Source organism: Chrysemys picta, chromosome 14, assembly GCF_011386835.1.
Source record: "Chrysemys picta bellii isolate R12L10 chromosome 14, ASM1138683v2, whole genome shotgun sequence".
Taxonomy (NCBI): Eukaryota; Metazoa; Chordata; order Testudines; family Emydidae; genus Chrysemys; species Chrysemys picta.
In genome coordinates this window covers 29,090,602-29,118,197 of record NC_088804.1, presented here as the reverse complement: position 1 = coordinate 29,118,197, position 27,596 = coordinate 29,090,602, and the positions used below count along the sequence as shown (strand labels likewise).

The window sequence follows — 27,596 nt, the reverse complement described above, 5'->3', positions numbered from 1 at the left end:
ATATTGATCTATTCAAATGCATGTACATAGATGGAGGAAGCACCACTCTTTTGTGTGTTCCCCAGTTCCACTGACTGAAAAGACTATGGTCCCAAGCTTCCAAAGACTTGTGAGTATTTCATATGAATAAAGTTATTCATTGGCAATTTTTTTTTGCTGCCTTTGCTGTATTTTGAATTGGCTTGGGCTACACAGACACAAGTTTCAGTGAAAACATGAAAGACTGTCATTGCCTCTCCAGCTATAGATTAACAAGACATCCAGTAGAGATTGTAACAATTCAGATAAAACCATGTTTCATCAGAATTTGCTGATTCAGCAAAATTGAAATGTTCCACAGAGCCAGATTTATTTAATCGAAGTTCTTATGGAAACCTGCTTGATTTCTAATGGAAACTTACCTACCCAGCTTCTTGGCCCTTCCGGGGGGCGGGGGAAGAGGGGTGGAGCCTGGGCTTGCAGGGACTACAACTCTAATCAGAGCAAAACCAAATTTTGAAATAATTCCATTCATGAAAGATTTAGTTATGTCTAGATCTAGTGTCCAGTGTAAATGGTCTTGTGAACAACTTTTTACTCTACTTCTCTAGTCATTTCTGATGATAGAAAGTTAAACACACAATACTCTTGATTCTCTTCTGTCCCTCTCTAATGTTTCTTCATATGGTGGAAAGACTCTGTAATTAGCAAATGCTAATCTTAGAAAAGATTAGAGATTATATTTGTCCAGAAGCAAAGAAGGTTCAGAATAGAATATTAACAGAACGGCTTCTCTATCTGTAAATTATTCTGATTTTTGGGAGGAATTATTTTTTAAAAAAGAATTTCTTGGAGCTGAAGAATGTTACATTCTAATTAATAAGTGTGTCCTTAACTTCAAGCACACAAGTAGTTTCATTGATTTTATTGGGATTACTCACATGCTTAAAGTTAGTGACATGCTCATGTGCTTTTCTGGATTAGGGCAAAAAATATATAGGATTATTTTTCAAACAGGTAAAATATTTCAAGCTAGTGGAAACATTTAAATGTGACCATTGCCTCTACTTTAAATAACAGAACAAGCTATCCTTTCACATCTGTAAATCTACATTTTAGACTTCCCCATTTTAATTTTTGGAGGTTTTACATAATACAGAGTTGCTTTCAGGCACCTGTATGTCCTAGCATACATATTTATATCTTATATGGATCACATAGACAGAATAAAGATTACAACCATTTATCAGGTACTTGGGATAGTTGGGAGTAAATTAAGAGACTTACAGAATTACTTCTCAGGCCCTTTCTTCATGCTGAAAGTCTAAGGTACAGGTTTATAACTTTATAACTATTTTTATGTTTGAGTAATTTATTTTTTCTGCTACATTGTAAATATCATAATTTCTTTCTGAGAAAAGAAAAAGTTGTGGCAAACTAAATCATATATATATACACACAATATTTATTCTTCTATTTAAGACATATCAAATAATTCCCTCAATAAACTTCTCAGGTTTTACCTCAGTGTTCACTTAATAGTTAATTCAGGTTTGCATGAAATTACAACTAATATCTTGCTGATATTATTAAGCAATTTCTTTCTTTTAAGTACAGTGTCCAAGGCTGAACCTTGCTCATTAGTGATTTATTAAGCAAATAGTGATTGCTGGGCCTTATCAGATCCGCATGAACTGGCCTCTGCAGAGCGTCTTGAAGTCAATGCAGCTCCACGTGGGGGCAGGGCTCCACCTGCATGGATCTGTATTTAGGCACAGGCTTTGGTTTATAGAGTGTCAGGTAATAGGTTTTTAAAAGTTTGTTTTACATGGTACAGTCCTGTGTCTCCTGGTACCTACTGTAAGCACAGCAAACTACTGTAGCAGTGAAGCGTATGATCCTCCAGTCCCTACAGTCTCAAAATTCCCAAGTCATTAGAAGCTTTGAATGTGCAAAACCTGCAAATTCTTCTGTATGAAATAGAAGAGAAACTAAAATTGAAAAACAAGGCAGTTTGAAGTCATGTCACATTTTATTATTATTTTTTTTAGCTATTTTTACTGGTACCCTAAACTGCCTTAACTGCCTGGCCAACAGACTATACAAAAAGAAAAATCATAGAGGCCGTGCTTGGCTTTACAGTACAATGTCAAGCTTTAAAGCAGGGGTCGGCAATGTTTGGCACGCGGCTCGCCAGGGTAAGCTCCCTAGTGGGCCTGGCCAGTTTATTTACCTGCTGACGCAGCAGGTTCGACCGATTGCGGCCCCCGCTAGCTGCGGTTCGCCGTCCCAGGCCAATGGGGGCGACGGGAAGCAGCGCGGGTGAGGGATGTACTGGCCGCGGCTTCCCGCCGCCCCCATTGGCCCGGGACGGCGAATCGCGGCCAGTGGGGGCCGCGATCGCCCAAACCTGTCGCGTCAGCAGGTAAATAAACTGGCCCGGCCCACTAGGGTGCTTACCCTGGCGAGCCGCGTGCCAAACATTGCCGACCCCTGCTTTAAAGACTATCTTCGTGGGGTATATCATAAGGCTACCAGAAAAATAAAAGAATAAAGCTGTGTGAACTTTCCACCTGGATTTATAATCCCGTGCAAACTGAGTCAGTTAGTAATGTACCAGGCTGTACTCTGTGTGTAACTTTAAAGTCCAACTGAAAACACAGTTAAGAAGAAAATCACAATTTGCAAAGACTTTTTTCTGTGGATTAGCAGATCAAATATTTTCATTACTTAATGTTACAACTCCATTAAAACAGTAAGTGGTTTTATCTGTTGGCTTCTTGACAGTAATGTATTCCTTACCTACTTAACTGTGCTGGAGACCTTGCTGTGAATGGGTCCCACATATCATGACAATTTTTTTAAATAATTGCATTTTTTGAGAAAATTGACCTATTTCTTTATTCCTGAGGGTAAACTCAAGCTCTGACTATTACAACCCAACAATAAAACCACTTTAAAGGAAATGACCTCTTCTGAACTGTATGATTAAGGAGAGTTGCTGAAATACAGAATGTGTTAACTCCTTACTTAATTTAATTCTCCTGTTCCTTTCTTTGGCTATGTTCTTGTTGTTATGGCATGTTTACACTACAGTAGTTCCTGGGGTGCAAATCAGGATTGGGGCCCCATTGTGGTAAGTACTTCACAGACTCATACCATCTAAATACATGGACCTTGCTCCAAAGAGATCATGGTAAGTAGACAGGTATCATATGAATGAATCATAAATAAAATAGTATTGGCTCCCTGGCCATGTCAATTTAAAGGTCTGTTAGGGCTAGGTTCTGATCCTAAGAACAGCCCCAAGCAAGGAGTAATGTGCAAGCCCCTCCGCCTCAGGAGCACCTGTGGGAGATAGTGTCTCAGCTGTAGCTCTCAAGCATGATTCCTCCTTGGGCCTGGGTGTTAATAATCTACTCTTGGCCTATACCCCTATATGCTCTGGGGTTGGCTCAACTACTCTGAGCAGTGAATAAGAGGATTTGAAGCAAGGCTCTGCCCATTCCCCATTCCATGCCCTCCTGCCCTGGGGTGGCATTAAGTTGGTGAGTAGCCTAATGTACCACACATGACTCTTCTGACGGGTGGGATATGCCAGGCAGAGCTGTAAGGAGGACACTTATTCCCCTGCATGGACCTGTAGTCCAGGCCACAAGCTGGCTCATAATGGTATTAAAATGGGAGGTGCTAGTTTGATAATTAACACATTGTCTCTGTATTGCACAAATAGCTCTGGAGCTGTAAAACTAAACCAAAATAACTTCTATCCGATCCTCATGTGGATCCCGTTGTCATTGATGACACTGTCAAATTCCCACTGACTTTGAGGGGAGCCTGATCAGTCATATGTAATGATATGAAAAAGGTTTTCAAAAGGCTCAGACACATGCTACTTAACACACCCAGGCAGGTAATAAAGAAGTTATATGCATGCCCTTATCTTCTGCTTAATACCCACACCAGTGGTTTGTGCATGGCAGGGAGATACCATCTCTAGGTGGGCAGGGATGGGGAGTGATTATTGGCTGGATTCAGACTCCTCAACACTACAGCTTGCCCAATTGAGCCAACACAGAGGGGGAAGGAAGCTGCATCAAGAAAGCACTGCCCCAGCATAATTTCTCCCTGGAGCAAAGGGGAAGCTGAGTCTGAACTGTGGCTCTCTGAGATATAGCTTGGCCTATCCTCTGCTCCTGAAGCAGTGCACAGGAGTGGCTCTGTGGTTTTTGCCGCCCCAAGCACGGCAGTAATTCAACTTTTGGCGGTGCGCCTGCGGGCGGTCCACTGGTAACCTGGATTCGGCGGCATGCCTACGGGAGGTCCGCCGGTCCCGCGCCATTGGTGTACCCGCCGCCAAATTGCTGCCAAAGCCACGGGACTGGTGGACCTCCCGCAGGCATGCCGCTGAAGGCAGCCTGACTGCCGCCCTCACGGCGACCGGCAGGCCGCTGCCCGCGGCTTGCGGCCCCAGGCACACGCTTGGTGCGCTGGTGCCTGGAGCCTCCCCTGGCAGTGCAGCTGCACATTACCCCATACTCCAGCTGGATTGCAGGGGGCCAACCCAGCCTTTAATAGTTCACATTGTCCTTTCATTCATCTTGATCTCGCAGGCTTTTACTGCATGGATTTCCAACAGAGGAGTCAACAACAGAAGTAAAGTAGAATGACTAACAGCAATGCTGATGGATTCCAGATAAAGGGCAATTGTTTTACATAGGTAGTTAGAAAACTAGGATTATCCTATTTGATAAAAGACTGTAGGTTAATAAAATGAAAGTAAGCTATCACAGAATATACCTTTGGAAAGCTTATAAAAGTGCCTCATTTTTAATTTAAAGATTCACATGGTAAAATAAGAACTTTAAAGAGTAACATAATTTAGAGTAAGTATCATGCTAAAGGGCATATTTCTGCATGACTTCCTTTAATAGCTATAGTCTACAGCCTAATTCAGACTTTCAGATTATTGCAGTGCAAGGGATTTTTATTTTTTATGGTTGTACGGTAAACTGTTTCATTCCTAGGATGGTAAACACATGATTTCTGTTGACTTTGTAAGCTATAATCACATAATTGGAAACAACTGCTAACATAAAATTAATTAATGTATTGGAGTTGGAAAATTTCCGATACCTGAAGAGTTTATGCAGTTTAAAAACAAAAAGTAGATTTGTTGTCCATTGTTTTGGACACAGTTCATCTTGAATTTGTACAACTAATCACCAGTTCATGAATCAATCAAAAGATTTTTCTAGTGTAACTTTGACATAAATTAGTCAAGATTAAATAGGAAAAATGGATCAAGTAGGATCTGTATCCTTACTCATGGTCATAGGGAGAAGTGGAAAAAGGAAATTACTCCCAATCTCCTTTATTAACAAAGAGATCTATTTCACTGTCTCCAATATTTTGGTATATAAGTAGAGTAAAAATAGATATAAACCTCTACCATCTGAGTTAAATTCACTCCTCAATGCTCCCTCACAAAGATGGAGTGTGAGCTGAATTAGGGAATCTTCAGAGGGTTGAATTGTATGGAATTCATCCAAACACAGAGATAACCATGGCTGGTCTGCCATATAACCCTTTGGGAAATCTATGTTCATGACCATAGATTAAAATATTGACCACTGCCAGTCAGTACTGTCTAAATAGGGGGTTTTAGCTGATGGCCTGATGTAATTTCACATGTAGCAGCTTTCCCTTTGGGCTACCTTAAAAGTCTATTATGCACCAGCCTGTTCACAGCCACTGCAAAGATTACCTAATATTTGCAGCCCCTTTCTGCCAATCCCCACCCCACGTTCAGCAATTCTGCTAGGTTTAGGTGGCATGAAAGACAGCATTAAATGAATCCGCTGTGCCCCATGTGAATTTACCCTGGAATGAATTGCTCCCTTTATAGAAAATGAGTCAATTATTTGGAATTCTGTTTTAATCCCACATGTATAAACTTTCATGAAATTTATATTAAAAAAAATCAATTGTTGAATAAACAATTCTTTATAGTCCTGAATATACACAAACCACTGGAATTCCTTATTTTTACTGCCAGTAATATATCTGCATCATAAATTCTTTCATTAGGTAATACTACACTTTAAAATTCAATTATCATTTCCAATCAGAATTCTAGAGCCAGAATGTTTATCTGAAAACTCGGGCTCAAATGCAAATGAGACCACATATGAAACACTTGTCATCCCCATAACTAGAAAGCAATTGCCCACATCAGCAAATCTCCATTTAATTTTAGTTGAATTGGAATTGTATGATTGACAGACTTTGATTAAAAGAGGGAACAATAAAATTAAATTAGTCTCTCATCTCTTAGTGCCACAGGTCAACACTCCAGGGTAATATACTGTGTGCTGGGAAAGTGTGGAGAGAAATTCATTATATATCACCACTTTCAGCCTATAGCTGAAGCAAAATTTCTGGTTATCACTTTCTTAATTTTCATCGGTAGAAAAACTGTTACTTTTCTGCAGTACATCGACATACTTCACCTCTTTTAATATTTTATATGGTGCTGACATGAGTTAAATTGGGTTACCTTGTGACTGTGGTACCTCACAAATTAGCTCATGACATGTCACAAAGTAATTGACAAAAATGGTGTCATTTTGTGACACAGATACTTTGTGATAGCTCCTGACTTGCCTTGTGATATATCTCATGTCCTCACTACACTGCTGTGTTGCTTTAGATTAAAACATGGAAAAATGAACAAACCTAAACTGTGCATATAATAAAAACTGCTTATATGAAAATGACGAAATCCTGCCTTTCTCTACACTGGCATGGGCACATTAGTCCCCAAAAGCAGTGGAACTGGTTCCATTCTGCTAAAGAAAGGATGGTAGCCCATCCATAGAGATGCTGTGCAAAGAGATTCCTGCACTCTGTGTAGTGTGCAGGGTGGTTGGAAGTGGGTCTGATCAGGGATACAGTGCTAGGTCTGTCGCTACACATATTGATTACCTCTTCTCTCTGTAGGCAGGCACAGTAGGTATAGACTCATAAACTCATAGACTTAAGGTCAGAAGGGACCATTATGGTCATCTAGTCTGACCTCCTGCACCCAGGAAAGAATTCTCTGTAGCAACTCAGATCCCACCCCATCTAACATCCCATCACAGACCATTGGGCCTATTTACCTGCTAATAATCAAAGATCAATTAACTGCCAAAATTAGGCTATCCCATCATACCATCCTCTCCAGAAACTTATCAAGCTTAGTCTTGAAGCCAGATATGTCTTTTGCCCCCACTACTCCACTTGGAAGGCTGTTCCAGAACTTCACCCCTCTAATGGTTAGAAACCTTGGTCTAATTTCAAGTCTAAACTTCCTAGTGTCCAGTTTATATCCATTTGTTCTTGTGTCCACATTGGTACTAAGCTTAAATAATTCCTCTCCCTCCCTGATATTTATCCCTCTGATATATTTATAAAGAGCAATCATATCTCCCCTCAGCCTTCTTTTGCTTAGGCCGAACAAGCCAAGCTCTTTCAGTCTCCTTTCATAAGACAGGTTTTCCATTCCTCGGATCATGCTGGTAACCCTTCTCTGTACCTGTTCCAGTTTGAATTCATCATAGACAGGACTATGTGCCATGAAATGTAGTAGTAATTGCACCCACTGCTGGGGGCTCTGTATTCTACAGCCAGGATGAGGAGAAGATGAGGTAGCCCCAATTCTGTGTTCAAAGTCTGTTAGACTGTGCTTGGAGAACCAGAATTTTGTACAAAATGAAACATATGGAATGATTTTTAGATGTGTGGATGGTGTCTAATGACTCTCCTGGTGTTGGTATAGCATAGTACTAGGGTAAACTGACCTGGAAATAAGACATAAAAGCACTGCCACTGCTGGGGACTAGTGCTAGGCCAAGAGTGGGAGAGGTTCTGAAAATCATTAGTATAGACAATGCATGCCATATGCTGGATTTTTGACTGAAAAATCTTTGGCTGCAAGCTGTGACTTATCCCAACCAAGAAGCCAAGTTGTGGTATGTTTTTCTTTAGCTGACAAACATGTTCCCTGTCGCTAAATGCTGCAGTCCTAACATGCAGACGTTGTTATAGAAATTAGTACTGTATGTGGTATTGCTGTGTGATATGTAAACAAAAGCCTATATTCAAACAAACCAGATCCAATGTTAACTTGGAGGTTGCTGACAGCCTCTCAAAGACCTAACTTTCCAAATGCTGGAAATGCTAATTAGGGCTGGTCAAAATTTTCCTGTTGAAACTGTATTCTGATGATAAATTTGGTTTTTGACAAAACTTTTTCCATGGCAAGTTTTGAATTTTTTCATTACCCCACCCTCCAAAAAACAAACAAAAATTGAAATATTTCAGACGAACAGTATATTTCAATTCAGATGCCCCACCACAGTGCTGTTGCAAGATATAGTTCAGCGTTCCCATGTTGCCATTCTCTTCCGTGGGCTGTGCTTCCCAGCCACACTGCATGTCCAATGATGCATCAGGACCGGGGACTCTTGCAATTGTCTCCCTTCACTATGGTGGTGGGGGGGGATATTTTGGTGTATCATGGGAGATGTAGTCAGACCAGGGAAACTAGCACATAGAGAAGAATGGAAGCACAAAGCTCCCGAACTACAGCTCCCACGAGGCACCACAGTGTTCTCTGAATTCAAATAATTTGGGTTTTAATTTTTCAAAATTGGGGGGGGGGGGGGATTTCAACAAAAATGAAAAAAAAGTATAATTTACATTTTCCACAAAGAATAAAAAGACTCTTTTCTAACCAGTTCTGGCAGTAAAAGTCTGAGAAGAGAATTTTGATCTTCGGTATCAAACAGATACATTTCAAGGAAATATCAGATAAATGTATAACTACAAAATAGTAAACATTTAATCTATATTTTCATTTCCTGTCTAGTCAACATAGCAATAGAAATTTAGATGATGTATGGACTCAATTCACATAGTATAAGATGTTCTTCAAGTCACCATAATTAATCCTGGAATATTTCCTTTCAGTTTAATCTACTTTTTGATAGAATCCAAGCCACAGAATATTTAATGTAGAAACTGCTTAGTAAATGGATGAAAATAATTAACATTTTTATTCACACATTCTTGTTAGTTGGACTTTTCTATTTTCTAATAGTTTCTGAAATTTGTCATGGTTAAAATTTAGCATATTTTATAATCCTTCTATGCAACTGACTGTCTAATACAGGGGTCGGCCACGTTCGGCACGCGGCTCGCCAGGGTAAGCACCCTAGCTGTGAACAGCACATCCCTCACCCACGCCGCTTCTCGCCGCCCCCATTGGCCCGGGATGGCGAACTGCGGCGAGTGGGGGCCGCGATCGGCCAAACCTGCCGCGTCAGCAGGTAAATAAACTGGCCCGGCCTGCTAGGGTGCTTACCCTGGCGAGCCGCGTGCCGAACGTTGCCGACCCCTGGTCTAATATAATCTTAGAATAATCAAAATTATATTTAATGAATAAAGGTGTCAGTTAAGTAAGTAGGAATAACAGTATTAATTTTAAATCTGCAGGTAAGGTATATTTTTATAAAATATAATGGGATGAAACAGAGAAAAGCCCATCACATTAATATATTCTACTCAAAAGAGCATTTCATACATTGCTTCCAGTAGGTTATAAATAAAATGTGTTTGGTCAGTCATTTTCATCTACTCTTTTGGTATGTTATAAAATCTCTCTGTACAAGCAAACACTATTAGCACAGAGATATAGTGGTGTTCAATTGTTAGATTTACTGAGAATTATTCCAGAGACCTGTAGTACAGTATATGTTGGAAGTCACAATGAAGATCACAGAGCTGTGTGGGGAAGTTTTACATAATAGTGCACTGTAATACGTATAGTTAATACTATCAATATATCTATTATATGCACATATCCAGAAAACTTAATTAGTTCATCAAATATATTTTTCTGTGTGCAGAAGATGCATTGTGTGTGAGTAAGAACAGCAACTCATGATATTTATGTAAAGTTGTAAGATTTCATTTTAGGACATCTCTTTATACAGCTTCCCATAAGCCACCTACTCAGAGTGCAACATGTCAGTGCAGTTTATTGAGATCCTCTTGCTCTGTGATAAATATTTATGCTCAGAAGAGAGAAAATGGTCATGTACATTTAGGAAATCTTACAAGATGTTAAGTTTATAACAGGGTGTGCTGCCCCTTACTGATTAGCCTAAATCTAGCATAGAACTTTTTCCAATTTCAGCCTAGAACAGAGGCATCTGACCCGGGACATGTAGTCCAGTGGAACACTTGAGAATTGGGGGTTGGGGCTAGAGCTATTTCAATAAATGATTGTTTGGTTTGCTGGCCATATGAAAAAAAAAATGAAAAGGCAAACAAAAAAATATTTAGAGTCAAACAAAGCACTTAGTTCAACCCAAAATGAAACATTTCATATTCAAGTTTTTTAAAACTTTTAAATATTTTAAATAAAATGGAAGTATATTTTGAAAAAAAGAGTAATTTTCAATTGAATGTTTTGAAAATGTTGAAATGAAATGTTTTGATTTGTTTTGTATTTTTGTTTGGTTGTTGTTTTTTTAAAATATTCTTTTCAATGGAAGAACTTTGATGAATTCAATATAAATTTGTGAATTTTTTTGGTTTATCTAAATCTGCATTTTTTTGGCCAAAAAACATTTTGGCCATAAATTTCACCCAGCTCCAGTTGGGACATGGAGCAATGCTGAGAAACAGGACAGGAATATAAATGAGTTTCTTTTCCCAGCATTCCTTACTGTCCCATTTTCTATCTTCCAGGAGTCCCTACAGGACACAGAATGCCTTTGTTCTGGGCTAAAATTTGGAGTTGTTCTTAGAAAGCTAGCACATCTGACAGTGACTGCACAAGGGTTCAGTGTTCCAACCCTTCCACACACAAGTGGTCCTGTTTACATGAATAAAGGATCAGGCCCATTTTTTCCAATAACAGTTTAATTGATTGTTTTGCATAGTTATCATATAGAAATATGACAAAAAGAGAGCTCCCAGTGAACAGTCGTCCACTCCCATGGTAATCAACTTCCGATTCTCTCAGGCCTTTGTAGAAGCAGACCTATATTTCTGAAATTCAGAACACTCTATTGTAGGAATTCTAATAGGATATGATGTAGTTTTCATATTGTAAAGAGATAATATACTATGATAAAAAAAACTTTTCCAGTTAGTCCAGTTTTTTTATGACTATAGTTTTCTTCTTTATTTTTCAATAATAAACCCCTGATAAACATGGGGAAGGATCACACACAGAGTAAAGTAATAGAGAAGTTGAAATACCTCTGTAGCTGCTGTAAAGTGGAAGTCCTCTTCTGTACAAGAAATTCTCCACTAGTGCATGAACAAATGAAAAAATAATAGATTCTATCCCATAAGACTCCAAACAAAATCCATGTGTGAGCATTGAACAGTAACTTCTGAGGTCAAGTGGGAATGTTGTTCCATGACTGTACTTGATTTTTACAAACATCTGTGAGGTAAATTATATAATGCCCAAGTAAAGCCTGATTCTATTCATTTTAAATCAGTGAGGATTTAACTACTGCCCTCAATGAAAAGAGAATTGTGTTCTTAATTTCTTGTATGTTTTTTTCTTCATTGGTTGAATAACTTGGTTGTTTCAGAAAATTACAACAAAGAGTCCTGTTGCACCTTATCGACTAGCAGATGTATTGGAGTATAAGTTTTCGTGGGAGAATACCCACTTCATCAGACTCATGCAGTGGAAATTTCCATAGGCAGGTATAAATATGCAGGCAAGAATCAGTCTAGAGATAATGAGGTTAGTTCAATCAGGGAGGATGAGGTCCTCTTCTAGCAGTTGAGGTGTGAACACCAAGGGAGGTGTACAAACTAGCTTTTGTAGTTGGCTAGCCATTCACAGTCTTTGTTTAATCCTGAGCTGATGGTGTCAAATTTGCAAATGAACTGAAGTTCAGCAGTTTCTCTTTGAAGTCTGGTCCTGAAGCATATTCTCACCAGCAACCACACACCGCACCATTCACCTGCACATCCACCAATGTAATATACACCATCATGTGCCAGCAATGCCCCTCTGCTATGAACATTGGCCAAACTGGACAATTTCTAGGTAAAAGGATAAATGGACACAAGTCAGATATTAGGAATGGCAATATACAAAAACTTGTAGGAGAACACTTCAACCTCCCTGGACACACAATAACAGATTTAAAGGTAGCTATCCTGCAGCAAAAAAACTTCAGGACCAGACTTCAAAGAGAAACTGCTGATCTTCAGTTCATTTGCAAATTTGACACCATCAGCTCAGGACTAAACAAAGACTGTGAATGGCTAGCCAACTACAAAAGCAGTTTCTCCTCCCTTGGTGTTCAAACCTCAACTGCTAGAAGAGGGCCTCATCCTCCCTGATTGAACTAACCTCATTATCTCTAGACTGATTCTTGCCTGCATATTTATACCTGCCTCTGGAAATTTCCACTGCGTGCGTCTGACGAAGTGGGTATTCACCCAGGAAAGCTTATACTCCAATATGTCTGCTAGTCTATAAGGTGCCACAGGACTCTGTCGCTTTTTACAGATCCAGTCTAACACGGCTAGCACGCTGATACTTTAGAAAATTACGTTGTCCTGACTCCATATTTAAGACTATACAAATTATCTTAAATATAGAGATCCAGAACATATTTCAGGGTACTAAATGTGTGTAATAGTTTCTTATGGATATTGTAGGAAGCTGCTATTACTGCACAGTAAGCATCTCAATGAACTTAACAGTACCCTGTATTATTCTCTAAATTAGTGCTCACAAAAGGTCAGGCTGACAGCACTTGGAAATGAAGTCTTCACTTTATCTACAGAACAGGGACAGGATGAAGAATGATTGCAAGCTTCCCCAGATTATTCCCTTAGTGTCTGGATTCTAATCACAAGAGCATATTAAATCTTCATGTTGAGACAGTCGTTGACCACCCCTTGAGCCTACCATAAAAGTGCCAATCGGTGCCAGTTGTAGTGGTTTATTTAATGTGTTTGGAATATAAATACCCATGAAATAAAAACTAAACCACAAACTCATTTCACAAACATCATCATCATTCGGGAATGAATCCTGCTCAACTGGCTCAGTTGAGTATTGCCCTTGATGTCAATGGGAGTATTTACATAAGTAAAATCAGCGGGATTTGGTCCTGAGGTAACTTTCACTTGCTCCCAGCCTCAGCCTGACTCAAAACAATGAGGCAGAAAAGGCATGATATATATCCTGCACTAATTGTACTCGGTAACTTGCCCTTCTGAATCCTGCTTTACATAAATGTCAGACGTCAGCCTGTCAATGTGTTTTATTTTTGTTTTCACCTAAAAATGCCATGATGCAAGATTATGTTTGTTCCAGAGAAAATGTACAAAGGTATGGAATGGGGAGAAGTTAAGTAGCCTGCCAGCTTCTGGCTTTGTGAAGGGGAAAACACAATTGCAGTCATTAGGTACTAGCACTGACCATGGTGCCATCCTCCTCTTGCCCTGCAGCAGCCAGCAAAGCTAATCCCTGTCAGAGAATGAGTTAGCTTTGCTCCAACATGCACCGAGCCTGTCTGAGAGACTGTCTCCAGGAGGACATGCTAAAGTGGCATTCTTCTGCAAAGGCTTGAATTAGATTGCAGTGTATCATAGTATAATGGTAGAAGTCTCCACCAAACCGAACATATTAATGTCATTAATGTGAGAACTTCATTTTGATGATTTTTCATTTGCAATTCCTCTGGATTGATGTCTTGTTGTTATGCTGCAAGCCAACGTCTGACTATATATGTTAGTTTGGAATACTTGAAATAAGAAGTATATTTAGTGTGTTCCTAAACCAGCTATAACGAGCTTGATGATAACAAAGACTGCATTTTAGTGATGCAGCCTGATCTAACATAAGAACAGCCATACTGGGTCAGACCAAAGGTCCATCTAGCCCAGTATCCTGTCTTCCAACAGTGGGCAATGCCAGGTGCCCCAGAGGGAATGAACAGAACAGGTAATCATCAAGTGATCCAACCCCTGGCATCCATTTCCAACTTCTAGCAAACAGAGGCTAGGGACATCATCGCTGCCCATCCTGACTAATAGCCATTGATGGACCTATCCTCCAATAAGGCAGCTAGTAAATAAGGCACTGGGCTGAGACTCAGGAGACCTGGTTCTGGCATTAACCTGTTGTATAGCCTTGGCCACCCCTTTGTCTTGCATATTTAGATTTAAGGTCTTTGGGACAGAGAATGCCACTATGAGTTTGTAAGGTGCCTAGCAAAATGAGCCCCCAGTCTTAAACGGAGCTGGTAGGTGATACTCAAATACAGATAATTAATAACAATGGGCATGACTCTCTTTTCACTAAGGTCAGTTGACACCAGTCTGGCTGTATAAAAGTCCCTAAAAGTGTGGGCTAAAGATATAATGTAACTTTAATATAAATGAGGATTAAGCCTAATATGTGTTAGTAAATTGCTTCACTGGTCAGACTTCTAATGTTCTTTTAACTTTGACAGTATTGATTTTCTGCATTCTTTTTACTGAGTATATACTTTTTCTGTTTTACTATAAATAACATGTAAGCAAAATTGCCACTAATGCAAATCACCACAATATGCAGTCACCTGGGTAGGTCTTGTCAGTCCCCAAATCAAAGTGAAACGCAAGAAATCCAGGAGACCTCATACAATACAATCCTTTGTATTTGTCATTTAAAAACTTGTTAACATGAAAAGCAATAGAATGTATGAAAATACATCACATCTAGTAACATAATCTTTGCAAACGCAGAACAGTCCTATTGGCTTTAGACTAACTGCACACTTGAATATGAGTCCATTTATAAAAGATTCAAATTATAGTTATTTATGGTTCTGAATTTAGTGCTGTAGGAGCATTATAGATGGATTAAAGCAACCTACGTTTGATTTTTATTTTTGATACTATTCTACAGCATTCAAATTGTTTAATTTTGCTGCATCCATGTGCTGAGAAACATCATGAAATGATTGCTTAATACTCTAATATTTTTAGATTACAGTCCTATAAACCTGCTTCATTGAGCTGCATATTTTTTCATCATTTTATTAGAGGAATTGGTGTACAGTTAAAAATGTACAATATATTAAATGAAGAGTTAAAATATTCAGCTAGAATTTATACAATAATTATGGGTATCTAGGTATCTAATTTAAAATGTTAGCACTATAAATAAATCATTTGAAATGCCCATACATTTCTTGTTTGTTATTCAAATTGTTCTTTACAGGGCTCTCTCCGTATTATTTATTCATCCAATAACATGAACTTCTAACTGTGTGCAAATTTTTTTGAACAATCAGAAATGCTGCCTTTGGAATGCAGAGTAGACTATGTTTCAAGCTTAATGTTCCTCAAGAGCTATTGGATCTTAATTAATAATTGTATGGAACAATTATTCAGCCATGCATGCTATTTTTCCACTTTTTAAAAATTGCATTGTATGAATTATCACAAGGGCTTCCTACCCAGCTATTCTAGGTAAATATTCATTTAGTAAGATCAACATTTGCAGGCATCAGATAAGCATTATCAATATGTGAAGTTCTCTGTGGTGAGGCTCCTTTACTGCTCTGCCTGGTAAAAAAGAAAGCTTTTACTGCACAGATATGTGCATAAATAGTCCCCTTCTCTTCCGGTCACCTGTGGGGGCTTGGAGATGGATCAGTGTCCCCATGCTGATCTGGTATTAGAACTGCCTCTCTGGCTCTACAGCCCTTGAAGGAGTGCAGCACCTTCTCTGACAAGCCAGACAAAGGGTGGAGAGGTCACTTTGTTACTATCAGTCCTGCAAAACTCTCAACTTTGGCAGGGTTTGACAATTGTAGGGTTACGTAGATGTGACTGAGAACACTTATTGAGGACAATGGGGTTATACGGTATAATTCAAGTCATTATTTCCCAAGCATATTTTCAATGCATATTTAGGGGATTAGGCATGCTGTAGGACTAGGACTAGGAATCCAAATGTGGTTCTGCTATAGACTTGCCGTATATCCTTGGCATGCCACTTCACTTCTTCTTGGAGCCTCCATTTTCTAGATCAGTAAACTAGGGGGTTATTATTATGTATTTACTAAGTAATGACCCCACTCTTTCATGGTGCTTAATGCCTTCACTTAGCAAGTATTGACTAGAACTTGGGACCTCCTGATTTTCAGTCCTCTACTTTATTTATGAGGCCACGTGACATTTGTGAGGGAGCAGCGTACTGCACACCAATCACACCTCCTTCAAAGTGCCAGAGTGGCTTTTCAGTCTTTCACAAACATCCAGAAGATGAACTATTTTGCACAAAATCATGTGAACCACATGCAGATGATTAAGTTTTGCAAACTTAAACTGGCAAATTTCAATTTTGTTACAAATATTTTCTAATACTAGACCTATTCATGCTAACTGCACACTGTAAAAATAACTCTAAGAAAATTAACTGTTTGTGCTGACTATTGAACCTAAAAAATAATTACAAAGATACAATTACACTATACTTCACTATGGTGTAAGTAGAGCATATATTGTACTTAACAGAGTGAAGTAGGTCCCTAATTACCCAAAACAGCGTATGTTAGGTTAAGACATTCATCACTTTACCACCAATTCAATTGACCTGACCCTGAACTTAATAAGAAAAGGACATTATACACTGTACAATTGTACACTTGTATTCACAGTAAGGGACTTTATTAAATAATGAGAAAAATACTATATTTATGCACACCATATTTTTCCCAATTTGAATGAACAGAGACTTTCTATTTCTTATACTGAAAAAGTAAATAGAAACCTAGTTATTAAACTGACACTGAATTTTTGTAGTTGCAAAATCAGATATCATTATGCACCACTATAACCGTATTTGATTTGGAGCCTCCAAACTTATCCATTAGAATAAGAAATGTGCTCAGACCAAAGCTCATGATCCAGATACCACAAAGATTTGGTGTGGAGGGAGATGATCAGCATCTGGATGAGAATTTTTCAACCCAAGCCCACCTCATTTTAATCAAATGCTCCATGAGAAAATAACTTTATAATGATACTTAAAATAGAGGTATATATGAATTTAATCTCCTTCACAATTGTAACATTCCTCTGTTCTTATTATGTGGTTCAAGGTAGCTAGACCTGATATTATTGAATAATTCTTTGTTATCAGGAATTTCATAGCATAGTATTTCTTTCCATTAAGGCAAGTTTACTTTGTTCCAGTCTACAGTTGCTGATTTGTGGCATATATGATGACTTTCATCTCATTAAAATTCATTTAGTTGTTATCAGTAGAAAGCACTTTCTCTCAGCTCTGGCAGTATTATGTAGATCAGGGGTTGGCAACGTTTGGCATGCGGCTCGCCAGGATAAGCACCCTAGCAGGCTGGGCCAGTTTATTTACCTGCTGACGTGGCAGGTTCAGCCGATCGCGGCCCCCACTGGCCGCGGTTCGCTGTCCCGGGCCAATGGGGGTGGCAGGAAGCGGCGCGGGCGAGCGATGTACTGGACTTAGTCTTCATTAGCCTTACTTCTGATTTACATCAGTGTGTTAGAAGAATCAGAGTTTGCAAGTCTGAATTTGAGTGAAAGCCAAAAATTTTGAAATACTCTGCAAAGGTAAATTCTTATTTCACTTTTTTATTTTGTATATAAAATTTAAAAATATTTTAAACAAAGTTCTTTCAGAATAAAAAAAATGAAATTATTTTGTTTCAAAAATGTAAAAATGGGATATTTCAAGTTTGCTGAACCTTTTTCTGAAACAAAATTCTGGTGATATTGATGGAACTGCAGATTCCAGCTGAATATGGTCCTATTAAAGTTTCTCCTACTAGCTCTACTCAAACTTGAGACAATATTTACACTCTGAGAGAATGAGGTCTAGAGTTGGAAAATATTTTTCATACAAAAACAATAAGGAGTCCTCGTGGCACCTTGGAAACTAACACATTTATTTGGGCATAAGCTTTTGTGGGATAAAACCCACTTCATCAGATGCATGGAGTGACAAATACAGTAAGCATTTTCTCTCAGTTCTGGCAGTATTTTGTAGATTCTATCTCCTAAGGTGTGCAAGACTCATTGTATTTGTTGTACTTATTGTATATCACAGCACATGATAAGATGAGAGTTGCCTTACCAAGTTGGAGGTCAGTGCTAACGAGGCCAATTCAATTAAGGTGGAAGTGGCCTATTCTTAATGGTTGACAAGAAGGGGTGAATATTAAGAGATGGAAAATTACTTTGTAGTGTTAACGAGGCCAATGCATACAATTCATACAAAATTTCTTGTGAAAAATGCAGATTCTGAGACACCAAAACATTTAATGAATTACTGTAGTTTTTCCATAAAGCATGGGACATGTGCAATCTCCTCCTGAGATTTAGTGTATTTTGGTTTTTAAAAAATGAAAAAAAAATCTAAACTTTTTTTCAACTTTTTGAGAATGAAATGTTTTGTCTTTGCATTCAAAGAAACCTTTTGTATCAGTTTCCTGTTTTATTTTAAAAGAATCAAAAACAAAATATTTAGATTTTGTCAAAGCAAAATATTTTGTTCTACCCAAAATGTTTTTTTTAACTTTTTGATTTGCTGCAAAATTCTGAAAAGTTTTATTTAATTTTATCACCAAAATAATATGTATTTATTAATTTGTGAAAATTTCCAGTGACTTGAAAAATCCATTATTCACACAAGTTTACTTTAGATCATTGGTTTTAATACTTTTTATCATTTGCGGACCCCTAAAAAATTTCAAATGGAGGTGTGGACCCCTTCAGAAATTCAACTTGTAATCCACAGACCCCTACCATAGAAGTATTAGGTAGAAAACTGACTAACATAAATGTTTAAAACTGACTAAAACTGAATAAACATACATATTCAGCATGACATTTAATGCAGCATGAGAAAGGGCACTAAATTGTGGGCTTCTATGGTAACACAACAGTTCCGGGTTTTGATCTGAGGTGAGGATATCCACATACTTTTGATTGATCAGAAAAATGAAATGCCTGTTCTGGGATCTGGAACTTTTTCATAGTCACATTTCGTGGACCCCTTTGACATAGTTTGTGGACCCCAGGTTGAAAACTACTGCTTTAGATACAGGATATGGAAATGCAGGAAGAAAACAGTTTCTAAGGGACATAAAAGAAAGAGAAATCGAGAAAAGATTAATGAGAAACTAAAATTACTAAAAATAGTAACTAAAAAGAGCTAAAAGCAGTAACTAAGAACAGCTAATAATTATTCATGGCACAATATTCATAACTTATCATCGTCTTGCATGAGGTCAAGGCAAAAGCAAAGCAAAACATTTATAAAGGCCCATTCATTAGAGCATTTCAAAGTCTTGTCCTCAGAATCTTGTAACGAGCTCTGTTGCTAAATCTGTCATGAACTTTGCAGCTGCTGGCCTCTAGAAATAACAGAGACTTTACTTTTCTTTCTAAAAACATATGGTACTTCAGCAGTCTTAATAGCTGTCGGGAGGAGATTCCACAGGTCCCATGCTTTATGGATGGATGATCTGGCACAGTATGTTTCAGTCAAATACTATAAGAGATTCTGTCAAGAGAGCACGCTGAAACACACAATTAAGATGAAATGTTGAGGAGGTAAAGAGTTCACCAAGATAAGAAAGGCCCAACTATATCACTTCAGGTAAATATTATTCTAGGCCTGATTGTGGCTCACCTTCTATGCTATATGAAGTGGCCACAGAAGAATGAAGAGGACAGATAACACTCTGAACAACTGAGGGCTACTGTAACAATATCTTTCAGTGGAGGGCCTTCAGGTCAGAAATTTTCTTCCTCCATTTGTCTGACAAAGCCCAAAATGTATTTTTATAGTAGAGCTGGTGAAAAAATGTCAGAGTTGGACACACTGAAGTGATGAAGTGTTCCATTGACATTTTGACCCCTACCCCCACCTCCCTAAACAAGGGGGGATAGAACTTTTGTTAACCTTTTCACAAAAATGTTGAGCCATTTTTGATGAGCTCTGTATTCTCCATGATAAGCCCCTTCTGGCTACTCATGTTTTTGCCAGATGGGGAAAGGCAATATTTCTTATGAATGGTCTGGCGAGAGTGTCTTTTTTGCATCCAAATGTTTGCAACATAATATTAAACCTAGTAAGTGTGGGTTTTTTTACTGGATTGGTGACTTTCATAAAAACAAAATCTTAATAACAAAATAAATGAATGAGAAAACACAACAATTAATAAACCCATTCTGGATTTCCACTATTGTGGAAATGGATGTAGAGAATATTTAGGGTGCTTAAAGTTAAGCGCATGCATAATTTTGTGCAGGATCAGGGGCTGAATCTTCTTTGCAAATGACTTTGCTATTTTTGCCTCTGCTTGTGAGTGTACTAAACATACTGTTAATCCCTTTTGAGCTGAGCAGCTAGCCATAAATTTGGAGTATTTCAGGTTGTTCCAGTTAGGGGAAAGAATTGATGATGGAGTCAGGTACCTTTATTTATTTACAGAGAATGTACAAATTCGTTTCCCTGAACATAGGAGGAACCAAACAGGAGATAGTTTCCTTGCTCACAGCCCCAATCCTTTTTCAGTACCATGGACTCAGTGCTTGTTCAGGATGTGACTGTAGCTCTCTTCTAGGTATGTTCCTGTGTGCTGCTTTCTGAGTCTATTCTTGTGTGCTTCTCCATCCCCCCATCCCCAACAAATAAAAATGCCCATTAAAGCCTTCCATGCTGGGCAGAGTCACATATGCCTTTGTTTTAAGTGGAGGCTACTATGAAGGAGCTTAATTGTTTCTTACAGCTATCTTAAAGAAAGGGCAGCAGTTACACCCACCAGCTTTAATGACATTTCGCCCAACATACAACAATGGATTTAGAAATGCTAGCTTGTTTCTAATTTACCCCTAATTGTATAAAGATGGTTTCAACTTTCTGCTAAAAGAAAGAGAGAGACATTCTCCTCTTTCTGACAAAGTTAATTAGAAATATCTTAACAAGTTGGTTATTTAAAGATTTCAATTTAAAAACAGAGTTTTCTAAAATGGCCAGGTTAAGAAACAAATACAGATGTTGGGGTGGGACAAACATAAAAACAAGTTTAAAAAAATTGCATGGCTACAACATTTTAAAGGCACGCTTCATTTAGCTACTACACCATTCTTGCTGAAGGGAAGCAAAGATGGAGTTTCTTATAAAAGATTACATCTATTGGCTTCTGGTAAAAAAAAATCTGTGCTAAAGGCTAAGAGCTTTATTGAAATTCTAAAGAAGAAATCTGCAGAAGCTTGGAGCTTCAGGCTTGTTATCAGGTACCTACATTTGGGCATCCTGACACTCTATAATTGAAATTCATTGCTCGACCTTTAGTCTATAAAAATGGTATGCTGTCATTAGCACTGACTGCTTGCTATATTCTCTTGTCACTCCTTAGGCCAGCTTAAACCATCTCAGATGAAATAGCCTATTTCATGTCAGACCCCTGAGTTTGCCACTGTTAAAGTAGAAGGTAAGAGCAATGTTTAGCAATGCACTGAAGTATAATGTAATAGGATTGCTAGAAAAGAAAGGAGATTTTTTCCCCTTCTGAAATAAATTGACTTTGCCATCGATTTTACATTCCACATTAAGAATCCCACATCATTACTAGGATGATATTTTTAATTGCATTTTAATTTAACCTTCTAATGCATCTGGCAATTTAAGGTGAAGTAGTTAAATATTATTTCCCCCCCAGCTATAGGATATGACTAGATGTGAATTATTGTGTGTAATATTTTACACCTCATGTGTTATGCATGAGACCAAAGATGCTGCATGCTTGTCATCTTCAGTGGAAGAGGGAGATTAACCCCAGGTGTGATGTGGAAATTATCATGACCACGGATGGGCAAAGGGGATCAGAAAATTGGACTAAGTCTTTTCTTGTGGCTTAGACTAAATTGACACTGTCCTCAGACCACTTTCTTCCTTCTTTTCATTTTCTCCCTGTTATGTTTTCCATACCCAAAGAGCAAAACATACTTTCAATATACAATTACTTTTTGAGATTTAAGAAAATAGCAAGTAAAAACAAAAGTACCTTCTCCGTGAGAGAGCACAGTTGGGGAGTATCTACTGCAGCAAGCTATAATAACTCTGAGGACAAAATGGCTGATGTCTCTGCAGACATGTAGAGATTCTAGGAATTTAAAGTGTAGTACAGACAAAATCAAGACTACTTAGTTACACACACCTACATCCTTTGATTTGAACCTGCATCTATAGTTCTGGCTCTGATTCCAAACCTCTTTTATTTGGGTAAGGGTGAAATCTCATAAGATGGCAGAGATCTCATAAGAATGGCTGATTTTTAAAATATCTCTAACATTCAAGTTGGCTGAAATATAAATGATGGGTAATTTAAAAATTCCTTGGAGAAAAGCATCTTGCAAAATTATTGCACTGTTGAATCCAGAAATCAAACCATGGTTCAGCCTTGAACCTTATCCCTAGCTTAAGTCGCCCTGGATCCTATCAACAGATCCCCATTCCATCTCCAATCTATAGTGAGAGGGAAATTATATAAAATGTATGTGCATACAACAATTTATACATTATGCCTATTGACAAACTGAGATAAGAGAAATTAAATCTTCCTCATAATAAAAGAGGAACCAAACCTTCCCCTAAACATACTCAATAATTATTGTAAAAAAAAAAAGAAAAAGATTACTGCCTGAGGCGGCAAAATATCCATCCTTTGCTATGATGACCCCAGCGCTATACCTAGTTTTTCAGATGAAGTCTAACAAAGGGCTTATATGGCAAGCATCACCTCTGGTTTTGTACTTTATCCCTCTTCTGAGTCTTCTAATACAATCCAGCATCCTTTTTGCCTTTTGAACTGCTGCTGTGCTTTGAGATAATTGATTGAGTTGATGGTTTCAATGATTTTTCCACAGTAAATTTCAAGTCCTCTTTTGTTCAGTGTTCTAGTGATTTTGTTCCATTTAACACACAGTCCTTAGTGACTGATGAACCTCATTACATTTGGGGTTTCAGTTCAAAAGATTACCCAGAAGTTCAGGGAGCAAATTAATCCCTGATTTTCAGACATTAGACTCAGTGGTATATATGGAATTTATCTCATATGTTTATCTAAAATTTATTTGAACTATCCAAACCTTGTTGAGAGCACCTTCCTCCTACCTTTCTCTCTCTCCAAAACACATTTTTCTTACAGCAACACTCTTCTGCAGAGGCTGTAACAAGAGGAAATTCCATATCCTCCCTTCAGTAATGGGTAACAGTGTGAAACCTGGTGTTTGTTTGTTTATATATTTTTAATTAATTAGGGACTCTCTGTGTGATACCTAATCTTCACACAGTGAGGATCAAATAAAAAAAGCGATCATTAAACATTGGCCAATCATCAAGAATTGCTCATCTCATTGCTGCACTTCTAGATGTGTACACAATAAATATTGAGATATGTACACAGTTAATTGTTTTCCTGCCCAGAGATTTTCAATGATAGCGGGAATGGGGAATGGTGATGGGCTCCAGTAGTTTTCTCTAATGATGGGACACAATTGGTGACATTGATTAACTGATTGTCATTGTCATCTGTTACTGTGTCCTGATAAAACTATCAAGTTCCTTTCTCCCAAGGCCTGTACCTATGTGGAACAGAACAGTTGTGCTATAAATGAGAAAGAAGAAATGGTACTAACTAGGTATGTACCCATCATCATCCAGATTGATTTGCCTGCATGCTTCCCCTCCTTTGTTTGTTTTCTTTTTCTCTTTAGTTTGTGAGCTCTCCAAGGCAGTGTGCGCCTTCTTACATGTTTGCACATCATCTTGCACAGTGGGGCCCAAACATGATTGAAGTCTTTGAGAACTGTCCCAGTATAACGTTTATTCAATGCCATTGCCATTTTAATACAACTTTCTGGCAATTCTTCAGTTTAAAATTTAAAATATAATTGTTCTGTCAGGCAAAATATGACATAATTTTTAAGTCAGATTTGATTCCGGCTCCACCCCCTCTCCTAAAATGAGTACAGTAAAATCAGGTTTCTTATGCAGTCTAGATCTTGCATTCACCTCATAACTAGTACATAATAGTTTCCAGACTGCTAATCATCTCAATCATTTTGGGTGTATTTTTCTTCTGTTGTTCTCTTTATCGTTCTGGGTTCCTTGAGGTTTACTGCCTCAGTTATTTTCCATTACTGCAGCCACAATTTCTGCAGCTGTCATCATCTTAGTAGTTGGTATGTTATCATCAGCATGGATTCACATCCGTACAGTCTCTATGGGTTTTCTGCCATGTCCAGGAGAGTTACTATTTCTTCAATATTCTTTTCCATTTCTGTTTATGGCTCAGATACTGTATGAGGGTCCCTTTGTTTTATTCTTATAAAAAACTCCAGGGAGCACACTCACCCAGCTTTTTTCTGTGTTTCACCAATATTCTGGGTCATTGCAGATCTGAAGACAACATTCCTTAATGTATAGCTCACCCAGGAGACACGAGGCAATATCCAGATTCTGATTTACCCCAAGTTCAGAGATTTGTGGTTTTGGTTATTTATTATTAGTATGGTTAACCAGCCCACAAGAAGTATTTTCCAAAAGATTCTCAATCTGGGGAAACTGGTGATCTTGTTATTGTAAAGGATTTCATATACGATAGCAACAGACACTGATCTGTCCTCTCAAACAATAATACAATTCTGTGACTGTCTGTACCCCTATCTTCACCCCTCCTACATTGACTATGTTAAATTTTATACAAAGAATATTGTGTAAGGTATCATTGAAAACTCATGATTTCCTGATCATTATTGTCCTGGTAAAATACGTGTGGCAACATTGTATGTAAGATTCCACTGTGTGATATTACTGGGACATGTTCCAACATGTTTTGGAGACAGTCACAAACATATTCCCCCGAGTAACTAAAAGCTAGTCAGTGCCTCAGCCAGATGTTAATGGGATCAAAGGGACCATCGCCTGATTAAGTGGTCACTCTTCCACAGGAGACAGGTTGTGGGCAAAAGATCTACATTTTGACAAAGGAACAGCTTAAGGTTGTTGGCCACACCACCTTTGTGTCCTGAATATCAGCTGGAGATGATTCTTGTACAAAAAGAAGGGGTATAAAAGGAGATGGCAGATGCCCCAAATCATCTCTCCTTTGCTATCTACTCACAGAATCATCAGCACCTAAAGAACAACGGAAGCAGCATTGGAGTGGGGGGAGGGGAGATCCAGACTGAAAGTGGTTCAGCCAGTCAGACTACTGTAACATGTGGTGAGAGATACCTTTGCTTTATATTCACTTAACAAGCTAAGTTAGGTGTTAGTTGTGTTTTACGTATTATTTCTTTGTAACCAATTCTGACTCAGATGCTTCATTATGTGCAGTCATTTAAAATCTATCTTCTTGTAGTTAATACATTTGTTTTGTTGTTTTATGTAGACCAGTGCGTTTGGACTGAAGTGTTTGGGGAAACTCCATTGGGGATAACAAGATCTGTGGATATCATTTTCTATTAATAAATGACAGACTTTATTGAGCTTGTATTGTCCAGCAGGATGTCCAAGATGCACATTTCTGGGGGAAAGTCTGGGACTCAGAGTTTGCAGGTGTTACTCTGTAGTGTAATTCATGAGTGGCTGGCTATATCACTCATACAATACAGCTGGAAGTGATTTACATACTGAAGGCTGTGTGTGAGCAGACAAGGTGTGGTTGCTCTCACAGCAAAGCAGTGTAAAAGCACCCGAGGTTGGGGAATTGAGGGGACACAGCTGTCCATTAGGCCAGATTGCACCCTGGGTCATAGGCGCCAACTTTCTCCGGCGCTGGTGGGTGCCCCGCCCCTTTCCCTGCCCTGACCCCGCCCCGACTCCACCCTTTCCCTTTCCCTGCCCCTGGCCCCGCCCCCATGCCAACCAATCCCCAAAGTCTGTGCCCTAACTCCGCCCCCTCCCTTCCCCTATTGGATCCCTTCCCCAAATCCCTGCCAAGGCCTCGCCTCTTCCCCCAGCATGCCGTATTGCCCCTCCTCCCCCCTCCCTCCCTGCCCTGCAAATCAGCTGTTTCGAGGCACAAGCGCTGGGAGGGAGGAGAAGCAGGATGCAGCGGCGCGCTCACAGAGGAGGCGGAGGTAAGCTGGAGTGGGGCCGGGAACTGCCGGTGGGTGCTGAGCACCTACCAATTTTTTTCCCGTGGGTGCTCCATGGAGTTGGTGCCTATGCCCTGGGTTATGTCACAGTGTAAGGAACTCTCTTTATTTTTCAATTTTTACAGTTATCGCCACAAAGCCATCTTGGATTTCCCTTAGTTGTTGTTGGGAATCCATGTTTGGTGCCCTTTTCCCCCCACCCTTTGGTGCCCTTTTTGCTAAAGGCAGGAAAAGAGGCAGGCCATGTGACTGGTAATCTGCACAGTAACAGGGCAGTATTAAAGTCCAGCCCTCCAGTCATACAGGGCTGCCCATCTGAGAGGCAGACAGGTAACACACTAAGGGTAGCTGGGGTAGAGTACATACCTGCATGTGAGGATAGCTGTCCATCTGCCGTCCTGTGGTTTCAGTTCACACATGATGGCGCAGGGAGAAAGGCCTGTGAAGAGAAGAACAAAGTTGTCAGCTTACCTGTTTGGAGGTCCCATCCACAGGAGCCTGCTGTCACCGTCTGCGTCTCGTGCTTCATCCTGTCGTGTCAGTGGGCATCTATAATCAAGCTGCAAGATATGTTAAAGAGCCATCTATGCTTTGATCACCTGTACTGTCTGGGTCAGGGCTTTAAGCCCCTGGTTTTTACAGCTGTGGCTGGGTTTGTATTTGGTCCTCTATATTTATAGTTCGGAAGTCCTTAGTGTTTATCCCTGTATTACTGTTTTAACTGTTGTGTTATAAATAAAGCTGTTATTTTAAGTTTACCTTATCTTTGTAAGTTTTCTTTGGGGCTAACAACCTGATGACAGATGTGGGATAGGAATGTGAATCTAGGCTGATTTCCTGGCCAGATTAAAAATCAATCGACAACAGAGTCACAGCTGCTTTTATCTTTATTAGAGATGGTCAGAAAATGGTAAAAACATTTTTGGCTAAAATATTTTTGGGTGATTTTTTTTTTTTTTTGGTCAAAATCTCCTTCTGGTGGAAATGTGTTAACAAACTCTACTCTCTGGCTGTTTTTTTTTTTCTTTCTTTTTCTCCCGCCCCTCCCCCTCCAGCTAATGCCACTAGTTTAATGCTTCTGGTACAATCATTCACCCGTTTCCTTGGCATGTTAAAAATCACTTCAACTGTTCCCACTAAATGCAGTAGGAATTGATTGGGCTTTAGTTCAGCAAGTTTATCTCTTCATCGTTGTTATTTGTTTGTTTATACTCTGGTAGTGCTCACATGCCCCAGTTCTATGTGGGCCCCACGCTGTTAGGTGACTTACAAGCTCTGTGGGAAGACACAGTCCTTTCCCCAAAGAGTTTACAATCTAAAAAAGGCAAAAGACTCTTCATTCATTCCTTTGTATTTATTACGGTCCGGTAGAG

The 27,596-nt window shown here is 38.9% G+C and overlaps 1 long non-coding RNA gene across 1 annotated transcript; it reads left to right on the top strand.

Annotated features, from left to right (window-relative positions):
• Nucleotides 1-26,924, top strand: LOC135975696 (uncharacterized). Its single transcript, XR_010592695.1, has 5 exons — nt 1-109; nt 21,477-21,551; nt 23,696-23,760; nt 25,247-25,346; nt 26,634-26,924. It is a non-coding gene; the product is annotated as an uncharacterized LOC135975696 (long non-coding RNA).
• Nucleotides 26,925-27,596: the final 672 nt, after the last annotated feature.